This window comes from Pelodiscus sinensis, chromosome 4 (genome assembly GCF_052426305.1).
Source record: "Pelodiscus sinensis isolate ZL-2025 chromosome 4, ASM5242630v1, whole genome shotgun sequence".
Lineage (NCBI taxonomy): Eukaryota > Metazoa > Chordata > Testudines > Trionychidae > Pelodiscus > Pelodiscus sinensis.
Window position 1 is genome coordinate 8,705,159 of NC_143055.1, and position 20,402 is coordinate 8,725,560.

The window sequence follows — 20,402 nt, forward strand, 5'->3', positions numbered from 1 at the left end:
ACATGGTCCATACAGCTCACGAGTCAGAATTTTTGCCATAAATATTCATAAATAAAGGCCTCCACCTCAGCCAGATGGATTAGGGTTGTCCAGATGATTAGACAAGATATTTTGACCTTGGAAAGCATTCAGAAAAGGGCAACTAAAATGATTAGGGGTTTGGAACAGGTCCCATATGAGGAGAGGTTAAAGCGACTGGGACTTTTCAGTTTAGAAAAGAGGAGACTGAAGGGGGATATGATAGAGGTATATAAAATCATGAGTGGTGTGGAGAGGGCAGATAAAGAAAATGTATGTATTAGTTCCCATAATAGAAGAACTAGAAGGCACCAAATGAAATTAATGGGTAGCAGGTTTAAAACTAATAAAAGAAAGCTCTTCTTCACACAGCGTGTAGTTAACCTGTGGAACTCCTTGCCAAAGGAGGCTGTGAAGGCTAGAACTATAACAGAGTTTAAAGAGAAGCTAAATAATTTCATGGAGGTTAGGTCCATAAAAGGCTATTAGCCAGGGGACAGAAATGGTGTCCCTGGCCTCTGTTTGTCAGAGACTGGAGCAGGATGGCAGGAGACAAATCGCTGATCATTGTCTTCGGTCCACCCTCTCTGGGGCATCTGGTGCTGGCCACTGTCGGCAGACAGGCTACTGGGCTAGATGGACCTTTGGTCTGACCCAGTATGGCCGTTTTTATGTTCTTATGACAAAACACATCACTGCACAGTGCTGATTTGCTGTGATTTAGTCATTTGTGTCAGTCTATGGAGACAGTCAATCAATACAGAGAATGTCCAAACTTTTCCCTAAAGAGCTGCATTGCAAAGTGGCTTGGAACCCAAGGAAATTTTGCTTGCACATATACAGGGACACAGATATCTTTTTAAAGAAAGCCCTTCGGGTAACAAGGCCCTGCTCCCCAGATCTCTGAGCAGCCAATGAGGGTTTTCTTTCTTCAGGAACCTATGGATATGTAGAATAGGGATAGAAATGTAGCCGTATTAGTCTGGGGTAGTTGAAGCAAAATGCAGGACAATGTAGCACTTTAAAGACTAACAAGATGGTTTATTAGATGATGAGCTTTCGTGGGCCAGACCCACTTCCTCAGATCAAATAGTGGAAGAAAGTAGTCACAACCATATATACCAAAGGATACAATTAAAAAAATGAACAAATATGAAAAGGACAAATCACATTGCAGAACAGAAGGGGGATGCGGGGGGGGGGGGGGGGGGGAGGGGGAGGAAGGAAGGTAAGTGTCCGTTGCCAGCTTTGTCCACATATTCATTCTGCTGATACCATTATTGGACCTAACCAAGTGAGTTATAAGATCAAGAACACATATTCCTGCGCATCCAGAAATATAATCTATGCTATCATGTGCCGAAAGTGTCCGTCTGCTATGTACATTGGACAAACATCTCAGACACTTCGCCAAAGGATTAATGCCCACAAAACAGATATCAGACAAGATCACAAAGAGAAAACAGTTTCTTGCCACTTTAACCAGAAAGGACACTCTCTAAATGACTTAGTCACCTGCATTCTGCTACAAAGACCTTTTACATCTGCACTTGAAAGGGAATCCTCTGAACTGTCATTCATGTTAAAATTCGACACTTGCCAACAAGGACTTAACAAGAATTTGAACTATCTCACCCATTACCAAGACAGTTTCCCCAATTATCACCTGTAATACCATTAACTCACAAACATCCCACTCTCCCTACCTTTAATATCATCAATTCACAGACACTTACCTTCCTTCCTCTCCCTCCCCTCCGCATCCCCCTTCTGTTCTGCAATGTGATTTGTCCTTTTCATATTTGTTCATTTTTTTAATTGTATCCTTTGGTATATATGGTTGTGACTACTTTCTTCCACTATTTGATCTGAGGAAGTGGGTCTGGCCCACGAAAGCTCATCATCTAATAAACCATCTTGTTAGTCTTTAAAGTGCTACATTGTCCTGCATTTTGCTATGGATATGTGTCAATTGCAATAAATCCCTAGGCCTGGCCCTATCATCCAGCTTTGGGTTGCGGGTGATAAAAATGCAGTGTAGACATCTGGGTTCAGGCTGGAGCCATGACTCAGGGAACCTACGAGGATGGAGAATCCCAGAGCACAATTTTCAACATCAACCCAAATAACTACAGTTTTATAACCCAGTGGTCCAAGCCTGAGTCATCTGACACAGTCCTGGGTGTTGTATTGTAGTGTAGACATACCCTCAGACTCCTTAACCATAGCAGCTGTCAGAATCCGACTCTAGGGATCCTGCAGGGGAGCTGGGTGGATGGAGCTATGAAATAAATCAATATTGTCCTGTCCTGTTTTGCGTGTGTGTCAATTTCAGTGAAACTCAATGTCGAGCTTCCATCACGGCTGGGAAGCTACAGAGCCCCTAGAGAGAGCAACAGTCTGGGCAGCCCTAAATAAAAAGCAGTTGTTACAGTTCATCTCCAGACGCTAATATTTCACCTCTGTACAGTAATGAATCCCAAATGGAAATAATCGGGTTGGTTTTTGTAGCAGCAAGGCCCTGGAAAGAATTTTCAAAATGAAAACTGCCTGGTGCCATGGAAGTTGCTCTTTTCCTTTACAGTCTACGAAGAGTCAGACATGACTGGACGTGTTTCCGAATGTTCCCCCTGAAACGGGCATTAGGGAGAGCACAATCTGCTAGCAAAGGAAAAGTATCCTGCCCGTGGGGAGCCATGGTGGGTGTAGAATTTGGGGAATAGTGACTGGGATCCTCTTTTCACCTCAGAACTGTTAAAGGGTGCATCTAGACAGCGGCGCTCTTTCGGGATACTTCCGGTATCCTGAAATAGCATTTGCCGCATCTCAACAGTGCATCTGTTATTTTGAAATAGCTTTCGAAACAGCGGGCGGGCTAGTCCGACGTCCCTGTAACTCTCGTTCCATGAGGATTAAGGGACGTTTCGGAATAGTGCTCTACTTCGAAATTTGGTGCAGCGTAGGCCGCAGGTCAGCCCCAGCTGGAGCAATTATAATAGGCATGTGCACTAGCTCTTTGTCACCACCACTCATGTTGCCATGGAGAGCAAGGGGTGGTGGTACAACCACTACTATTGCATGGCACCAGCCCCTCACCTCCCTGTGAGCCCCAAAGCTGTGACGTAGGGGGACAGGGTGTCAGGGGGAGAGAAGGCTGCTGGGTGATGGCAGGAAGGGGAAGGACTTGGGGGTCAGTAACAGACAACCCCCATCAAGAGCTCTGGGCCATGGTACCCAACCACTCTGGCCAGGGCTGGCCAGCGGGCCAGGAGTTTGAGACCCCTGCTGTACACAGTCGTCTCGTCTCTGCGGTCTGCCGTCAGGCACTGAAGTGATGAGGGCCATAAGTAACTGGACACATATATATGCAGACAGACTGAGCGTTACTCCTCAAGGAAGCCCACTGAAGTAAATAGGAGCATTTGGGGGCCAAGTGTGTCAAAAATCAAGCCCTACAGTGATGGCCCTGCCCATCCCCCATGTGCTGGTATGAAAGCAGAGCTCTGGCAACACCCTTGTCCGTGCGTGCGTGACCAGGGCCATTGGCTGGTGTTTTGTATTGCACAGAGCAGCTTGGTGTGGTCCTGTCTCCCACTTGTGTTTCCAGTGTAAGCAGAGGTCAGAGAGACAGGCCTTTTACTGCTCAGAAAGGAAAGCCGGAGCTATTTATACACCTCTGTAAGAACTCGAACTGTCCCTATGTTTACATTCGCTCTTTTAGGGAAAGCCAGCAGGGTTCACAAGGACTTCCTGCCCTGGATATCCAGTCCAACCCTGGCAGTGGCCTTTTCACTGACCCATCCCATGGCTACCTCAGGTTTAGTATATTGGCCACTGTTATCCTGAGCTCTGTTTTTTTGACATTATGTTTTCCCCTGGCCTGGACACGTGTGCTTTAGGTGACTTTTCCTCAGCTGTTTTAGCCCACAGTTATCCACGCTGACTGTCATTTTCTTATTTCCTGCTCCCATTCCTAACACCTCTGGGGCCCCTGGTGCTATTTCTGAGCAGGCGCAGCAATTTTGGGCTACGCTGGTCTTTGATGCATTCCCTCCCTGTTGCTATTACTTCGGCCACGGCAACGTCAAAGAATGCAAATCACGGATAGGGCCATGCAGCACTCAGCAAGCAAATCAAGAAGACAGCCCTTACCCCAGAGATCTTACACTGTCGGTGCCAGAAAGGATGCAAGAGGCGGGTGAGCCACACAAAGGAAATGCGTAGGATGCAAGGGGAGTTATGGTTGCTTAGCCAAAGCCAGATGGGAGTGACGTGACGGTATTGTGGCATGGATAGGTTTTAAGAGGGATTTCTAGGACAATAATGTGCTGGACTGACAAATTTTAATGGATGTGCTTTCCCCATGCATATTAGGTAGCACAGAGAGTCTGGAAGAAGAAGGAGAGGCCAGACAGTCTGTCAAGTCTGCGTAGTAGCTTGGCTATTAATATCCAGTGGCCCCTTTCCACTTTCACTTACTGCTTATCGAGTAAAATTCCCATGCACTGGCCTGAGCTGGGAGCTTGTTTCGTAAGGACTGGACCCAAAGTTTCTGAGTTAACATTGTCACAAACAAGCCAAATAGTTCTCTTAGGATTTCCAGATGAAGTAGCCTGAAGCAAAATACTTAAGACCTTGTGGCTCTATAGTGCTGCTTGGTTATAGAATCATTTGTGTTTGCACCGAATAAAAGTCATAAAAGGGACAGGAGTCCTGCCCCTCAAGTGGTGACCTTACTGGATTGCAATATGACCTCACAGGTCATTGTTGCAAGCACTGTTCTATGATTGCAACAACTCTCGTATCAAGTGTGCCAAGCGAGGTGGTCTATGGAAAGTTCCTGGCTTGCTGGTCATGGCTGTACTATTTGTATGCAAGTATCATTTTTGTATTTAAAGGTATGAATTTTGGCTATGTACTTGTATTTCAAATGTTAGCTCTGGGCGTAATGCCCACAGAAGAGCTAGATAGAATGTCTGAGAAAGGCTAGTCAGCTTGATTGGTCAATCAAGAAATGCTCAATGGACAATGAAGCATGGGAGGCACCAACTATACTGAATGGATTGTCCTGCAACCCTTCAATCAGGAAGGCGAGCCACCTGCAAAGAACTGAGTCATGCATAGACAGGTGACTTGCTCATGTGACTCCAAACTCCATCTTGGGATTTCCTTTTACACAGTGAGAACAATGGAATTCCCTCTACATGGCTGAGGATATGTACAGGGACCTGTAAATCCATCCTCTTTGGTCTTCAGTCCTGTTTCTTGCCCCTGGAGGATCTTTGCTATGAACTGAAGCTTTGAACAAAGGACTGAACATCCAATCCCATATAGATGTTCTCCAGAGACTTGACTTAAACCAGCAGATTATTCCACCATCATTGCTACAAGCCTGAACCAAGGACTTTGCAATTATATATATTGGATTCCTTTAACAAGTTTAACTTTCACTCTGTCTTTCTAAAACCTAAAGGTTTATTCATAAAAGGAAAGACTCTGAAGGACTGGCAACAGCGAGCTTTTGGGACAAGATTCTAAGTTATAAATTGACCTGGGAATGTGGCTGGTCCTCTGGGATTGGAAGAACTGTTTTATTTAGCGAGATTGCTTTTCAGTTCCTCTCATCACCTCATAGGCAGGTGTCTCCGCGCAGCTATGGCCTGCCCATTGTCAAGGTTTGTAGGCATGACGGCAAAGTTTTGAGACAGGGTTGGAAGGTGGATAATGAAATAGCTTTGTGGAGGGCTATGAGGAGCATGGGAACATCATGGGAAGAAGCACAAAGGTGCTTGTATGAAAATCCACCATGTGGGCAACAGAGGCTGGCACGTCGAGCCAATCAGATGCCAGCATCAACAGCCTGCTCGTGAATGTGAGATGACAGGTACGGTGGGGAGGGGAGTAATGTTCCCTCTACTCTTTCCCACCCATATGCAGAATAAATTGTTCTATGTGCACCAAGGCATGAGTAAATGTGCACCACCCATAGCAGCAGAAACCTCACTGTGGATGCTCTACTAATCAGTGGGGTGATATTTGCATCTCTCCTGAGCGGCCGGGGAAGCGCTCAGCTTACAGGGAACATTGGTGGAGCCTAATTAGAAAGGGCCCTGGAAGTGAAGACAAGCAGCTTTCTTCGAGCCTAGAATGTGTTTGATTTGTGAGATTCAGAGATCTTCTCTTGCTTTTTCGAGCCAGGCTCATGGGTGTGGACTTGTTAACATCACTCATACCTGCATGTCGGCACTGAACTTTACTCTAGAATCACAGAATCACAGAGCTGGAAGAGACCTCAGGAGTCATCAAGTCCAGCCCCCTGCCCAAGGCAGGGCCAATCCCAACTAAGTCAACCCAGCCAGGGCTTTATCAAGCCGAGACTTAAACACCTCTAGGGACTTAAACACTCTCCAGCCAAGTCAATAATGGTGAGTGAACATGGTCAGGGAGGAACATACCACCTCACAGATGTAGGAATGATGGGTTTGGGGGTTGCTGCAGCACTGTCCCCCCCCCCAGGTTTTGTGTAGACTCTCTGCTCCTGACCCCACACTTGGGGTCCTGACCGTCAGTCCAAGAACCAGGACCCTGGTTGCTGACCCCACATCAAGAGTTCTGCACCTGGCCCTACACCCCAGTCTCAACCCCTTACCTCTGTCTGAGTTCCCCATCCCAGAGACATGGCCCTGCTCCTGGCTCCACCTCTGAAGGCAGGAGATTCTACATTACCCGCTGCATCTAGCATCCCTCTTGGCCCACATGTTGATTTCAACAGTACAGCCAAATGCCAGGGCTTTCTGCTGGACCTTGGAGAATAAATTCTCAGCGACATACTATTGTTATTGTCCTTCATTTTTGGCTTCTGGATGGATTAAATTGTTTTGTACCCCGGGTCACTCCACCCTCTTGTACCACTTGAGATATTAGCTCAATTTATAAAGTAAGGTAGAAGCCACTAATTATGGAGGCGAGTAAAACATTACAAATGTGCTTACAAGGCTTAATGTAATACAAATAGAACAATTATTAGCAATCAAATAAGAGGCCGCTATTTAGAATTTCTGATGGCTAGAGTGGGATAGGGAATAATTCTGGAAGAAATAGAAGTTATTTTGCAATGCCATATATTGTTCTCTGAGTTTCAAAGTTAATAAGTCAGTCACTTGGGTATGTTCTGTTTAAAAACCGAACATAAAGCCCAGGGTTTGGCTCTGTATTCGTGAACATTTAAAGCAATCAGCCTGCTTAACAACACTGAAAATCTCTTGTTCATCAGCTGGCCAGGGCTGTTCTCTTTAGAATGAGAAATCATGGTAAGCGTGAGGTACATTCTTAATGTAATTTTGTTTTCTGGCAAAAAAAAAAAAAAAAGTACTTTCAGCCCTATTAACCTGAACACAGTAGAAACAAACTGCAGGCAGTTTCCTTGCTCAGAAGCCCTCAAATCTGCCATTCTGATGAACGCTGCACTCAGAAATCCCTCTCCTTCTGCTACTGTAACCCACACACCTTCTGGCTACGTCTACACTGGCATGATTTTCCGGAAATGCTTAAAATGGAAAAGTTTTCCATTATAACCATTTTCGGAAAAAGCGCGTCTACATTGGCAGGATGCTTTTCCGGAAAAGCACTTTTTGCAGAAAAGCGTCCGTGCCAATGTAGACGCGCTTTTCTGCAAAAAAGCCCGATCGTAAAAAAGAAAAGAAATCCACAAGGAGTAACAGTAGTTCGAATTAGAAAGCCTAATTCGAACTACCTACTCCGTGCCGCGTGTAGCCACGGGCACGGAGTCCGCACTAACGGGGAGTTAAAAATGGCGGTGCCCAGCAAGATGCAAATGAAGCCCGGGATATTTAAATCCAGGGCTTCATTTGCAACATCGAATGACTACATTAACCACCCTAGTTCGAACTAGGGTGGTAGTGTAGATGTACCCTAATAGATTAGTAAGACATGATTTCCCTTTACAGAAACCATGTTGACTTTTGTCCAACAAATTATGTTCTTCTACATGCCTCACGATTTTATTCTTTACTATTGCTTCGACTAATTTGCCCAGTACTGAAGATAGACTTACCGGTCTGTAATTGCCAGGATCACCTCTAACGCCCTTTTTAAATATTGGTGTCACGTTGGCTACCTTCCAGTCATTAGGTACGGAAGCCGATTTAAAGGATAGCTTACAAACCACAGATAATAGCTCAACAATTTCCCATTTGAGTTCTTTTAGAACCCTTGGATGAATGCCATCCGGTCCCGGAGATTTGTTAACATTAAGTATTTCTATTTGTTCCAAAACCTCCTCTAATGACACTTCAATCCGGGACAGTTCCTCAGATTCATCACCCACAAAGGACAGTACAGATTTGGAAATCTCCCTAACGTCCTCAGCCGTGAAGACTGAAGCAAAGAAATCATTTAATTTCTCCGCAATGACTTTATCGTCCTTGATTGCTCCTTTTATAGCTCGATCGTCTAGGGGGACCCACAGTTTTTTTTAGCGGGCTTCCTGCTTCAAATGTACTTAAAAAAACATTTTGTTATTTCTTTTTGAGTTTTTGGCTAGCTGGTCCTCAAAATCCTTTTCTTTTAAAGTAATACTTTCTCATTTTAACACAATTTTCAATACCCCACAGTGGGGTGAGGAATGAAGCCTGGTAAAGTGGCTAGTGCCCTTGCTGAAGATCTAGGCCAGTCTTCCTGTGAGATGGTGGGTAAGTCACTTAGCCTTCCCGTGCCTCAGTTTCCCATCTGTACAATGGACATGGCAGCACTGCCTTGCCTCCAAGTAGTATTGTGGGGATAAATATGCTAAAGACTGTAGACACACACATTAAAGACATGTTCAGATCCTTGCAGTCATGAGTAGAATAAAGCAGGGACACATAACCAAACCAGAAGTCCAGATCTGAACTACTCCATGACATCTGAGCTGTCTGAAGTTTGGATTTCAATATTGCATTGTGTGTCCATAGCTAACTACATCACTGTGTTGCAGTAACCTGCCTTGAATAGATAGATATGTTTCTGTCTGGCTTTTACAGTCCCTTCTCTCTACAAGGTAGGAGAGATGCATACATGGAGGTCTTGATTTCAGGGCCGCAGCTATGCTGAGGCAGTCCATGCCATGCAGATGGCACTGTAGGTTTTTCTTGGAGCTAGTTGGGGTATTCATCTCACCTTCCTGCTATCCCTGAGATACAGCAGGCTGAGTGGCTATTGCCATATTTCACCAAGGGCCATAACAGCACAATTCTACCCAGTTCAAGTCTCAGAAAGCTTTCAGAATTCAGGTCGTGGCTCTATTAACAAATCTTCCTGGGCATAGGAAAAATTAAAAAGGAACTATCCAAAGTGTGGCTGATTTCAGTGGCGCTCTACAAATGTACACACGCTGGGGTTGTGGTCCTTTGTGTCTTGGTTTAATTGATTATTGGCTGAGACAAGTTTTGTTAGGGCTGTATAATTTAAAGTTTCTTATACAAATACACCAGTACAAATTAAGGTTAACTGCAGTGTTTCAAAAATAGCTGCTATTTACAGTGATTATTTGCAAAAACAGACTCGGGTTAAACGGTCTTCTTTTTATTGTCAGTTCTTTGTGGTGTTACAACTTTCTCACTGTCATTTGCTTCAAAAATTGATCTCTCTGTGATCCCTGGAGGAGCCTTGCCATGTGATGGAGAAAAAAAAAAAGAACATCAACAGAGAGGAAAAAGAAGCTGTAGAGGTTCTCTGTTCTTAATCTACAGCTACAGCAGTCAGGATGAAGAGAAGCAAGGACAGAAGTAAAGGCTACAGGAGAGGTCATAGAATCAGAACACTAGAGTTGGAAGGGACCTCGAGAGGTCATCGAGTCCACTCCCCTGCCCTCATAGCAGGACCAAGCACACAATATACATCTGTATCCCCTCAAAGAGGCTGTTTGCTGAACACAAAATGTCAGAAGGGAAAGGGAATATCATAGGTAGAATACCAGAAAACAAGTCACAATTATTAGAAGCTGCCATACTCCCCAGGAAAGTCTTATTAAACCTTATGCAAACCCATCACCTCCACACGTCATTTCAGACAGCTGTGGGATGCAGCTAATTGGCCCACCTAGAAAAAGAGGGTATGCGAACCTCCACAGTAATTTGGACTTTGTGGAGAAGAGGGGTCCACAGGGTGTTGTCTTCCAATATGTGGGAGACACACCTACACAGCTCAGACTGAAAGACCACGGAGGGAGAGAAGCAGAAGGAAAGCCAGACATACACGGTCTGAAGAAGGTGGTTCATGCTGTGTGCAAGAAAGCTACCTCCTGGTTTTTGTTTCCTCCTGTGTTTGAGGAAATAGGATTTTGTATATGCTTTGTAAATAAACATAAGAACATAAAAACGGCCGTACTGGGTCAGACCAAAGGTCCATCTAGCCCAGGAGCTTGTCTGCCGACAGTGGCCAGCACCAGGTGCCCCAGAGAGGGTGGACCGAAGACAATGATTAAGCGATTTGTCTCCTGCCATCCTTCTCCAGCCTCTGACAAACAGGCCAAGGATACCATTTTATCCCCTGGCTAATAGCCTTTTATGGACCTAACCTCCACGAAATTATCTAGCTTCTCTTTAAATTCTATTATAGTCCTAGCCTTCACAGCCTCCTCTGGCAAGGAGTTCCACAGGTTGACTACACGCTGTGTGAAGAAGAACCTTCTTTTATTAGTTTTAAACAAAGCAGAAAGACTCTTTCATCAGTTTCTCCAGCAGGCACAATACACAGGACCCCAAAATTTGATTAACTGCATAGGTCTGAAATATAGACAAGAGACTGTTGCTGCTAGATAATCTTCGGTACTCTCCAAATCGACTGACCTAACTTTATGAGAACGCCTCCACTTACCAAATTGTTATCAGTCCCTACATAATTGCTTTCGGTAATGCTCACCCTGTATGAATTTCCTAGTCACTGCAGTACAATGAAGCAATTAGCTATGGGCACACAATGCAATATTTGAATCCAAATTTCAGGCAGCTCAGATCTGGGTTTTTGGTTTGGCTATGTCTCCCTGTTTTGTCCTCCAGCTGCCGTAACAAGCCCTCATGGCCAAAGGCAACAGGCATCAGATAAAACAGCTTCAGGACTGTTGTACATTATCTTGTGCAAGGACTAGGGCTGGTTCCAGGGCAGGGAGCTTAAAGCCACCTTTGCTGTCCCCTCTACAGTGTTGGCCCAAACAAGCAGCGTTTGGTGCATGAACTCCGAGGCCATGTCTGTCTACACTAGGAAATTATTTCGAAATTACTAAATTCGACTCAACTCCCAATTTAACAAGATCAAACTAGCATGTCCACACTATGAGGAAGCCTCAAAATTAGTCCAAGGCAGGCTCCATTAATGTGGACGTACTACCTCGGACTTAGAGCCCCAGGAATAGTTAGTTCAAATTACTTTGGGGAGTAGTTATTTCATAATAGTGGCACCGGTGCAGCCACGCTACCGTTATTTCAAAATAACTATTTCAAAATTAGCATTACTACTGATGAAAAGCAGGAGTACAGATTTCAAAATAAGCAGCCTGTTATTTCGAAATGACGGGCTTGGTAGTGTGGACGCTCGTCTTATAAGTTTGACCTAAGGGGGTTTATTTCAAAATAAAGTCGTAGTGTAGACCAGGGCTGACACACTTCCTTGTATACCAGTCTCTCTCCTTTATATGGGGTGGGAAGGGGTTTTCTCTCCCTAATATACAGTGCGGGCTTCCCTCCTTCTAGAGGGAAAACACGAATCACCAACAATTAAGAAAACATGGTTTTAAAGGGAAAATCCCCCAGGAAAGGTATGTTAATTACAGGGAGAAATGGTCCATGAAGGCGAATAATATATTTTGTTAATTAAAATATTATTATTGAGAGTCTTGCAAACTTATCATCTCTATACATCCTTACAGTCCATTGGCTCCCTCCTTCTTCCTCCACCTAGCAGGAAGGAAAAGAGGGAGGTAGTAGTTATTTTCTTCTCTTCTCTGTTCTCCAGTAGGGAAGGGCAGAAGGCCTTGGAAAAGCTGCTTAGATTCATGGATTTTAAGGTCAAAAGGGACCATTAGGATCCCTTCCTTCTGTGAACACAGAGCACATCCAGTGATTTCTTCACCGAGACCATATGTTTCTTGGAGCATATTATTTAGAAAGATACCTGGACTGACTGTCAAGACTTCAAGGAATGGTGAGTCTACCACATTGTGAGGTAAGTTGTTCCCATGGTTAATTATCCTCACGGTTAAAAAAAAGGCACCTTATTTCTTCTCTGAATCGGAGCTCCAGGAACCAACAATTTTAGCTTCAGGAACCCATTTCTGCCAGGCTGAAGAAGACACTTGCTATCAGAAATCACTTCCCCAAATAGGTACTTGTGTTTGTAACCTCTGAAAGAGTCATAACTGTGAACGAAATGTTCCGGATGTCAGGCATCAGGGGGATTCAGGGCTGCAGCCGCAGGGTGTGGGTGTGTCAGATGTCTGGGTGGGGGCTCAGGGCTTCTACTCCCAGGGAGAACCAAGGCTCAGGGCTCTAGACTGGGGGCATAAAGGATGTTGTGGCTCAGGGCTTCTGGCCTGCATCTCTGTGCCCCTCCCCCTGGGAGCACTGGGGTTGGGGGCACCTCATAGCTTTGCTCCAGGTTTCATCTGGAGGTGGGGCGGGGGGGGGGGGCAGGGCTCAGGGCTTCAGCCTCAGAGGAGCACAGGGGCTGAACCCAGGAGCAGAACTGCCAGGAGCTCTGGCGTTCCCCCCACCTCCCGCAGCTAGAGCCGTGATGCCCCGCTGTCGGGCTGAAGCTTCGAATGGAGAGCCCTGAGCCCTGGTGCCCCTCCCCCCGGTCTATAGCTTTGACTGGAGCCCCCGTGACTCTCCCCATCCCCTGGCCAGATCCCTGACCCCTCCCCTTTCCCTGCAGCTCAGTCACAACCCTGATGGCTTCAGTCCAGAGCGATGTCTCCCCACCATTCCCCCGTGGTTGAAGCGCCGCAAGGCTAAAGCCTCGAGTATCCCCTCCTCCCCATTGGGCCGTGGAGTTTTTATTGCCTGTGGGAGGGGAATCCCAGCAGTACAGTGTTTGCTGGTTTGTTTATTTGTCTCCGTTGCTGCCTGGTGAATGACTTCCAGTTGCACATGGCGGCCAGTCGGCTGGTCAGTGTGGAACTCTGGACTTTGTACCTTTGAAGTTCTCCCGTACCATAGTCTCAAGATGAAAGGCAGTTTTTCCAGAGCTCAAACCAGTCTTGCACATTGGTAGGCCATGAGGGAAATGTTTGCCTACGCTAATTAAAAATGTGTTAACGTGCAAGTAGGGAGCAGGCCATTAGGCCTGAAAGCATAAGTTTCATATTAGCTAAAGTTTAAGTTGTTAGCATAACCAAATAAAAGTTATTAATAAAAGTGACTCAAAGCATCATCTTAGGTCATGCAGAAACATGTTTTTGTTTTAACAAGTGTTGTATAATCATTTAAACATTATTTTAATTATTAGGTGTATTCATGGAAGTCTGCAGCTACCAATATTTTAAAACATTTTAATGTTGTTAGCAAATAAAATGTAGAAGAGATATAGGTTTTAAATGACAAAAATATAAATATTGTAACAAAAAGCAAATGTAATATTAATAGCCTATTTATAATTGACAATACACAGGATAGCTCCCAGTTTACAAGGAGCTTCATATATGATCAGAGTTCAAAAATACCCTCTACCCATTCCTTAATCAAAAAATTCCCCCTTAATGCCCTTGAATGCCTGGAAAGCAATTTACAGGTAAGTGATTTCTAGCCCGCTCACAAGGGGTACGTCACACAAAGGCACGCTTTCTATAGTGCAAGCCATTTACCATCATGGGGAGGGGTCACCCTGTTGCCCCGCCTAGGCACTGGTGTAAAAAAATGGGCAGGATTTCATTCCTTGCATCCTTACATCCAAGGATTGGCCACGATCACCTTAGGTTACATCTACACTACGAGTTTTCTCTGCAAAAAATATGCTAATGAGGGACTCATTTGCATGATTCATGATCTCATTTGCATATTTTCTGCCGATCCGTTTTTGCGCGAGGGGTTTTTGCGCAAAACCAAGCAGTGTGGATATTTTCTTTTTGTGCAAAAACTCCTTTTCCCGCAAGATCCTTATGCCCCCAAAAAGGAGGTTTGCCGATCTTGCGGAAAAAGGGGGTTTTGTGCAAAAAGAAAACGTCCACGCTGCTTGCTTTTGCGCAAAAACGGATTGGCAGAAAATATGCAAATGAGATTGTGGCTCATGCAAATGAGTCCCTCATTAGCATATTTTTTGCCGAGAAAACTCGTAGTATAAACGTAGGCTTAGTGGAAGAACTCACAGTTTGGCATCTCCCCATAGGCACTTATCTAGCATCATCTCTGGAACAATAACAAAGCCAAGGACCTCCACAACAGCTTGCTTCCTCAAAGCACTTTGCCAGCCCACCCTGGTGAGAAAGGAGAGCAGGTGGACAAAGCCAGATTTCTAGATAAACAGATCCACAGATTTTCAGCTCCTGTTAAGGCACCCGATTTTCAAAGGAACTGCACGCACTGTATCGTCAAAGGAGTGGGTTAAAGTAGTAATATAATCCTTGCCTCAAATAATAGAATCATAGAATACTAGAACTGGAAGGACCAAGCACCATTTAGATCATCCCTAATAGATGCTTATTTAACCTGTTCTTAAAGCTTTCCAGTGATGGAGATTCTACAACCTCCCTAGACAATTTATTCCAGTGTTTAACTACCCTAACAGTTAGGAACTTTTTCCTAATGTGCATCCTAAACCTCCCTTGCTGCAATTTAAGCCCATTGCTTCTTGTCCTAAAAAAAATACCTTACCTGCTAGGAGCACAGGCTGGAACTATGCAGGGTAATACAAGATAAAGTCATGGCAGTGTGTGTTCAGTGGACTGCATCACAAAACATAGGAGTTAAAGGAGTTTTCTGAAGGAAACTTTGTATGTATTGGCTGGGATCCTGCTCCAAGTCATGGAAGAGAGCAGTGAGGAATAATGTTGGGGAAAACCCAGGGGATCATGCTGGATAAACCTGGCAGAGAAACCAGAAGAACATCTAATAGATGGTTTCCACCTTTAATACCCTGGGATCAAATTGCTACAAAATGTTAATTTCACGATGAAAGGTTCAAATCACAGAGCTGAGACTCTCTTTAAAGGTTAAAGACAGCAAGCCAAAGTTATGTTTTGAGCTATAAATGGATCTGCCCCAGCTGAACAGCAGGAGTGAACCATTAATCCTTTTCTCCTACTCGCAAGGAGAAGCATGCCAGCAGGAGTCTAAACATCAAGCCACAGTGAAAGGCAGCTTCAGACCGGAATAACAACAAACAACAATGAGTAGTTCCACAACAGCCTGCTTCCTCAAGCACTTTGAAAGCACTACCCTGGTGAGAAGGGAGAAGACAAGGGGAGATTTCTGGAAAAGCTCAACATCGAATCCTGAGCCAGATTTTCAGCTCCCATTAAGGCACCCAGTTTTCAAAGGAGCCAAGCACACTGAAGCTAGATTCCTAACCCTATTTACAGCCTTTCCAGCCCCCCTTGGTAAGTGTATGTTTGGATTTTCCCAAGGCTTCCCACACTTGATTTTGACCCTAGAAGGGCCAAACTCCCAGCTTGAGTAAATCAATACTGAGTAAATCTAGGCTGATTTGGACCAGGTGGGAATGTGACTCAGCTCTAGGCGATAGTGTGGGTTTACAACACCAGCTAGAGTCAAAATGGGGTGGTGCAGATGTAAGACTGATAGATAGAATTGAACCTGTGACCTCTGGAGCTTAGTGCAAGAGCCTCTCCTGCTTAAGATAAAAGCCAGCTGGCTCTCAACTAAGGCTGTAGAACGAACTCATTCTCTCACTCTGAACAGTCTTGGTGCCACTACATAGGACAGCACACTGTAGGTGGGTAGGTTACATATACACCTTGAGGCAGCTCCTGCAAAATTTGTTTTCTTGAACTCCAGTGCTCTCGTCCTATTTTAAGCCTACAGCTGTACATTCGGTTCAGACCATTCACTGCCCGAGTATCAACCTCTCTCACACTTCATTCCATATATGATGGCATTAGGGTATTTTCTGTCTTCTTATATCTCTCTTTCCCATTAGCTCCTAACATCCTGTTTGCTTTTTTGACTGCTGCTGCTCATTGAGCAGATGTTTTCAGCAAACTATCCACAATCTCTTTCTTGAATGGCAATAGCTAATTTAGACCCTGTCATTTTGTATGTTTAGCTGGGATTATGCTTTCCAATGTGCATTATGTTTCATTTATCAACATTCATCTGCCATTTTGTTGCCCAATCATCCACTTATAACTCATCACACTCAGCTTTGGACCTAATTATCTTCAGTACTTCTGCAAACTTTGCCAGCTCACTGTTTATCCTTTTTTTCCAGATAATTATGACTCTTTTGAGCAGCTCTGTACACGTCCTTAGGGGGCCTCACTATTTATCCCTCTCCACTGTGAAGACTGACCATCTATTCCTACCCTTTGTTTGCTATCTTTTAACTAGTTACTGTTCCATAAGACCTTCCTCATATCGCATGACTGCTTACTTTGCTTAAGAGTCTTTATCAAGGGTTTTCGGAAATACCCATTGGATCACCGTTGGCCACATATTTGTTGATGCACTTGAAGAGTTCTAATAGATTGTTAAAGCAAGATTTCCCTGCACAAAAGCTGTGTTGACGCTTCCCCCAACATATTGGCTATGTCTACACTGCAGGTTTCTTGCACAAGAACTATTTGCACAAGAGTTCTTGCGCAAAAGCACATCCACACTGCCATGTGCTTTTGCACAAGAGATGTGCTTTTGCACAAGAGCGTCCATGACAGTGTGGACACTCTTGTGCAATAAAGCTCTGATGGCAATTTTAGGCATAGAGGTTTCTTGTGCCCCTGTTCCCATCCACACTAGCCTTTTTGCACAAGAGCTCTTGTGCAAAAAGTCTTATTCCTCATGGGGAGAGGAATAACTCTTGTGCAAAAAGCCCTCTCTTCTAATGATCTACTGTAAACTTTCTTGAGGAAGAAATGGCTTGTAGTGTGGACGCTCTGCAAGTTTTTGCACAAGAACAGCCATTCTTGTGCAAGAAGCCTACAGTATAGCCATTATGTTCATCTACATGCCTGATAGTTGTGTTCTTTACTGAAGTTTCAACCAATTTGCCGGGTACTGAAGTTAGCCTTACTGGTTTGAAATTCCCAGGATCACATCTAGAGCCTCTTTTAAAATCATTGATGCATCTGGTATAGAGGTTGATTTAAGTGACAGGTTACATCAGTGAGTAGTTCTACAATTCCGTATCTGAGTGCCTTCAGAACTCTTGGGTGAATACTATCTAGTCCAGGTGACATAATGGTTCAATTTATCAATTAGATCCCAAACCTCCTTTACTGACACCACCATCTGGAACAATTTCTCGGGTCTGACAGCTAAAATGAATGGCTCATGTCCTTAGGGTTAGGATGAAACTGATTACAGTGAAAACTGATGGAATGAAGTATTTAGCTTCTCTGCAGAGGTCTTGTCTTTCCCGAGCGCTCCTTTGGTGTCTTGATTGTCTAGTGGCTCACTGATTGTTTGGCAGGTGCTTTGCTTCTGATGTACTTAAAAAAATGCTGTTTCTTTTTATGTGTTTTGCTAATTGCCTTTCAATTTTTTACCTGTCTGATTATATTTTTACACTTGACTTGCCAAGCTTATGCTCTTTTCTATCTTCCTCAGTAGGATTTGACTTCACAATTTTAAAAATGATGTCTTTTTTTTGTCCCCAACAATCTCTTTTACTTTGTCACGTAGCTAGAGTGGCACATTTTTTGGTCCTCTTATTTGAGGATATACATTTACTTGGAGCCTGTATTAGATGTTTTTTTTTAAAAAAAAGTTTCCATGCAATTTGTGGGCATTTAACTCATAAGTCATGTGCTCCATCCCCCTAATCATTTTTGTTGCCCTCCACTGGACTCTCTCTAATGCGTCCACATCTTTTTCGTAATGGGGGCCCTTCAGAATTGGACGGAATACTCCAGCATTTAGACTTCAGGCATTTGTATACAAACACTTATAAAATTTGTCACTTTTAGTAGTCTGCCTTCATGTGAGGTAACTGAATGAGATTCTTTTTCATTTCACTGTTTCTCTTCAGCATAGTTCCTACCTGTTACTTATCAACTTCTATCCTATCCTCTCACTAAGATATACAGTATCCCCATAAATATATTCTGTGTGTGTCTACACACACACGCTCATAAGAACATAAGAATGGCCGTACTGGGTCAGACCAAAGGTCCATCTAGCCCAGTATCCTGTCTGCCGACAGTGGTCAGCACCAGGTGCCCAGAAGGGGTGGACCGAAGACAATGATCAAGTGATTTGTCTCCTGCCATCCTTCTCCAGCCTCTGACAAACAGAGGCCAGGGACACCATTTCTATCCTCTGGCTAATAGTCTTTTATGGACCTAACCTCCATGAAATTATCTAGCTTCTCTTTAAACTCTGTTATAGTCCTAGCCTTCACAGCTTCCTCTGGCAAGGAGTTCCACAGGTTGACTACGCGAAAGAAGAGGGTTTTGCAGAATTTCCTAATGGTCATCAGGATTTGGATTTACCTGATCTGAAAGTTTCCTATTGGCCACAGGGGCACTCGAGGCAGGGACAGAGCTCGGAGACCCACACACACAGACGCACCCTCCATCAGGGCCAAAGGAACATGCCAGCAGCAACTCAGAGCTACCAACGAGATGCTGTGCTAGCTGCACTGTGCTGCCAGTGGTGGTGGCAGGAGCCTCCAGGGTGGCCATTTTAAATCACCCGGGGACGGTAGGTAGGGCTGGGGGATGTGCTGGGAGGAGCACGTGGGATGACTTGAAGAGCCAGGGGAGAGACCTGGCTCCAAACTTTAGTGGAGCAGGGCCCCCGGGCCAGGGTTATTGCTGATCCCTGCGCATCATGGCCTTATATAACTTGCCAGCTAGAATACAGATTAAGTATTGCATGGGCTGCATCAAAGTGTTGTTAGGGGGTCTGTAGATAGGACTGTACCAAAATCACAGTCTCTTTTGGTCAGTTTCATGGTCCTAGGATTTTAAAAATTGTACACGCCATGATTTGAGCTATTTCAATCTGAAATGTCATGATGTTGTAATTGTAGAGGTTGGGGGGGGGGAGTCTCAAGGTTATTCTAGGGGGGGTTGTGTGTTACCTTCTGCCCGTGACAGCGCTGCCTTCAGAGCTGAGCAGCTGCTGGCCAAGGGCCCAGCTCTGAAGGCAGAACCATCACCAGCAGCACAGAAGTAAGAATGGCGCGATCCAGTATTGCCACCCTTACTTACACACTGCTACTTGCAGATCTGGGCAGGGGTGCAGCGAAGGGAGATACGGGGGAAGGGGGGCAGTTTCCCCCAGGCACAATGCTAGGGCGAGTGCAGGGAAAAAGATGCAGGCAGGTCTGGGACCATTGCAGCAACCGTGGCCACATCAGACCCATCCGCACTATTTTCCCTGCGCTAGCCCTAGTGTTGTGCCCAGGGGGAACTGCCCTCTTCTGTCCCCCTTTCGCTAGGCCCCTGGATCTGGACCCTCAGTCAGAAGCCTCCAACTTCGAGCCGCCCCACTCGGAAGGCAGCAGTGCAGTTGGACAGGCATCACGGTAGGGAATTGCTACCCTGACTTCTGCACTGCTGCTGATGCTGCTACTTTTGGAGCTGGGCGTCCATTGGACCACTTTCCAACCACCTAACTCTTGGCAATACCATAACCCTCCTAAAATAACCTTGTGATTCCCGCTCCGGCAACTCCTTTTTGGGTCAGGACCCCAATTTGAGAAATGCCGGTCTCTCCCGTGAGGTCTGTGTAGTGTAAAAGCCCACCAAAGACCAGGTTTCATGGTCCGTGACGCATTTTTCAGGGCTGTGAATTTGGTAGGGCTCTAACTATAGATTGACAAATTCATGTCGTTTCTGTGACACGCAGCTATGCTGGAGCACGCCCCCTTGTGGCGCAGCATGGCCCTGCAGATGCACTGTCCTGAACTCCCTGGCCTGTCCCTGGTAAGTAATCACTTCCAGACCAGAATGCTTTAAACTGAGACACCCCCCCCCCCTGCATGAAGGGTCACATTAAATCTTTCATGGTACACCATGAAAGCCCCTCAGCTCCAACTCCCATTCCCTTCAATGCAGGGGTCTCGTAGCCCTCCACGTGGGGTCTATGAGTAGCCCTTGGCTACTTGGATCAGGTTCTCCCAGTCCTCCATCTGGAGTGTGTATTGGTAAGTCAGGCCAGCTGGAGCACTTGATCTGGTTCTCTGAGCTGGCTTTCTCCCTAGGCAGGAAGGCC